Here is a 3,944-nt window from a genome sequence, read left to right on the forward strand (position 1 = left end):
TAACGCCCTCTATGTATGATATAAGATGGCTGCGTCCATGACTTTGTTATTGTTTACTCTTGATACCATTACTCTTTATTATATTTTTATGTTAACATTTCTAATGATGTTTTGGCTTTAATTCACTATTATATAATAGGGTTAATTCCCAACATGCATTTATTCTGGTTAATTTATGGTTATTCAGGCATTTGATGTATTAATTATTGTGTTGATAATGAATTAGGTTAGATAGTGCACCCTAATAAAGTGTGCAGAGGCTGTTCAGGCAGACGTGCCGGTAGACGTAATAGTCATAGTCCTCTCAAGGAAACCTTTTTCTTGTTGTAGCTTGTAAGTTTAAATATTTATGTTTATGAATAAGCATGTGTTATAGAATACTGAATTTTTAGTCTATTTCTCATTATGTTATGCTCATTACTTTTATTTTTATGATTTTACAGGACCATACTGTCCTCTTTGTATTATGATAAAATCAATAAAGCCTAGTTCATCCACCGGACCGTATTAAAGCGATTATAGGCTGTTTCTTGGTTGTTTGTCGTTCTGCATCCTTACATTTGGTGTCAGAAGTGGGATTGCGGGTCGAATTTCGCTTGTAATACTTTATATATTGAATATGGCTTCTCCCTGACCCACTCATCATTTTTAAAAGCACTGTGCTGCGTTTTTGTACAATGGTGACAAGAAGATTCGGGAAACTGGGTTTCGGTAAAACAGGTTTCGGCAAACCGGGTGTCGGCAAACTGGGTTTTGGCATCGTGGCTACAAACACGGCAAACCGGGTTTTGCCAAACTATATTTTGACAAACTAATGGGATACCCCTGTAATACACCGAGTTCCTGCTCTGGCTTGCCCTGTGGTGTACCACCTGTAATGCACCGAGTATTACCTGCTGAAACATAATTCCACCATGGGACAATACATGGTGATTGATTGTTCAATTGTGATGTCGACAGGATTCCTGGACATGGGATGTCTGACCTCTTCACATTGAAGCCATTTTTTCCTAAGAGGTCTGCTCGTGGATGTGACTAGGATAGGTTAAGGGATAGCAAATATACGGTGGCATATCTGGTATAGTTCTGGTGACTATAGCTGAAGAACAAGCTACACATTTTGGAAAAGCGCCATAGGTTTCAGATTGCAACTCAGTGATTCAGCTATATTGCTATGTAGGTATATGGCATTCTAAGCACCTGATTGGCTAAAAGTTGTCTAACTGTTTGTACACATACTTGCTACCCTTTTCTGGTTATAAATACACGAAGTGATGAATTTTTTTCCTTCCCTTTTAAAATTAGCATATCCCAAAAAATACTTAATTCCGGTAATAAATTTTAATATTTATATGAATAAACTTTAAAAGTGACAAAAAATAAACCCAGTAACCATTTTGAAAACACATTTTGACATTTTGTTAGTGTTTCCTCCTTATCGATAACTTGACATAGTCTTGATTATTATTAGGTGCCATCAGTTCTAAAAAAAAAAATCAATTTTACCTCTTAAAGTGACTATTTTGTCTACTTATGGGATATTAGCGGCCATTTTGAAAATCGCCCTCAGAGGTTCACCCACCATTACGCAATGTGCAGACAACCTGATTCCGAACCCTCTATGGGTAAGGTTTCCAAAAATAGTTGTCTCGCAAAATCCCCGAGGGGGAGGGGGTTGGTGACAGCCCATAGTCTATGTGTGGTGTGTGTGTCTGTCATCCTAGACTATTAGTGTGAAGTCGTGAGTTTTTGTGACCTTTTACGTACAGTACGCAGTAACAGAGAGAGGGTCAATTCAATCATGGAGGAATAATTCAATTGAATTAATAAACGTATATCAGTCCGATGACTTATTTGTTTATAATTAGGCCTACACCTATGCCTAAGATTAAACCCAGCAGCAGTACGCACTCCAGTTCGGGACACTGCTCCAATCCCGCAGAAGGTGAGTTCGCACGCAGCGTTATCCAGCTGACGGTAAAGTTAGTAGGTTTCTTTCTACTACTAGCCTAGACTTGTCATGCCATGGCGACTTGGTCACACTGTGCCAGTGAATTTTTTTTCATAAATAGACCTATAGGCCCGTAGGCCTACTAATATACTATAGTCCTAGGCCTAGTTATAGGCCTGGTCCTATGAAAAACTGTCTAGGCCTAGGCCTAAATGTCTAAAAACTGCCCTAAATAAAGATGATGTGCAATAACACTACAGTATATCATCAGAGCCAACACCAATTAATGTAAGAATAAGATTATTTTCGAAATACTGTTGGCCTAGAAGCTTAGGCTACTCAACAATAATATAATAATAATATAATTTTATAATAATATAATAATAATATTATAATAATCATATAATAATATTAATATTAATATAAATATAAAGAAAAAATCTCTCAATTTTTTGGGAAACAGTGCTCAATGCCACTGTAAAATCGTGGTAGAGCAAATATAATGTAGACAACGATACGTGTAAGGATTTTATTTTCGACTACTGCAGTTTCATGCAATGTAATCGTCAGGTCTGATTTATTGAGCAGAAAGGATGGTACTGTATATATATATACACGTACGTGTTGTTGAATTTACAGCTGGGAGAAAATGGAACAGGTATATTATAAGTGATGGGCGTGAGGTTTGTAGAAAGTGGGCGTGGAAATTAACAGTTCTTGAGCAAGTATTTGCTGCGGTGACGGCAGGCGGAGATCAACTCTGATCGTTTGTTTAATGTTTTGTTACGGTCGGATGCGATGATGTAATACTTTTCTGTTAGGCATAGGTTGCAGCGTTTAGTGATATTGTTATATGGGGGTGCTCGTTTTATTATGTTATATTTAATGGTGAAGGGGGTGTTGCTTTCTTTCAGTTCCCATATATATTTTGACAGTCTCGTGCTGTTCTGATGCTTGCGATGATTAAAGGAGTGCTTGTGTGTGGTGTATCTGCATTTGAAGGTGTTCTCCATTAATCCAATGTACTGTTTCGTGTCGTTTTGAGTTGTGATTTCGGCTTTGTAGACCACGTTCTGGGTGAGGCAGTTTCCATCCAGCGGGCACTCATTTTTCTGTCTGCAGTTGCAATTGCCGTTTACAGGATCAGGTTGTCCGGGATTTAGTATTTTCTTGTTGTGTGAATTTATTATGGTACCCATGTTCTCCATACAGCTGTAGCTAACTTTTACGTTGTTTTTGTTGAATAATTTGTGTAGTGGGTTTGTAAGGGGAAAGTGCTTATGAATAAGGTTCAGGAATGATTTGCCGATGTTGGTGGCAATGTTCTTGCTGAATGGAGGATTGTACCAGATGATGTTTCTCTGTCGTTTCTGCTTTCGTGGATTCTGTGGCCTGTCTCTTATACACATCTAGATGTGTATAAGAGACAGCACATTAAGATCACACAGTGCTCATAATTTCACTAGAACCCCTCCCTTGCTGCGCGCTTTTCAGGGGACACCCCTGTCAAGGGGAAACTTTTCCGTGAAATGAGAACTTTATCTTTTAACGGCAAACCCCTATTAAGTCGACACCCCTATTAAGGGGACGGGGACACTTTCTGAGTGTACCAAATGTCAAATCAATAAATGTTGAACCCTTTATTAAGGAAACACATTTTAATTGTATCACTAATAATTTTTTTATTGTGTCATTACAGAGTTCATTGTACTCGAGACCCCCGAGTACCGCAAAGAGACGTTTAGCTAAATTCAGGACTCGGAAATAGGCGATATATTCAAAACAAAGCTCAGATCTTAAAATACTTTATATACAAAATTATATTCATCTCACAAATCCTGGTTTGCATTCATCTACAATTTGTAGGCTTTCTCTTAAATTAAAAGTAAAATATCTGCTGACTTGGTTAAACTTGCTTATTTTGCTTTATAAGGATATGCTAAGAAATAAGCATGAAGTTTCTTAAATATTTGCTTATTATAGTGCCTTAGTG

Source organism: Anneissia japonica, unplaced genomic scaffold (genome assembly GCF_011630105.1).
Source record: "Anneissia japonica isolate Jap-2015-1 unplaced genomic scaffold, ASM1163010v1 scaffold2320_len370340_cov150, whole genome shotgun sequence".
NCBI classification, from domain to species: Eukaryota; Metazoa; Echinodermata; class Crinoidea; order Comatulida; family Comatulidae; genus Anneissia; species Anneissia japonica.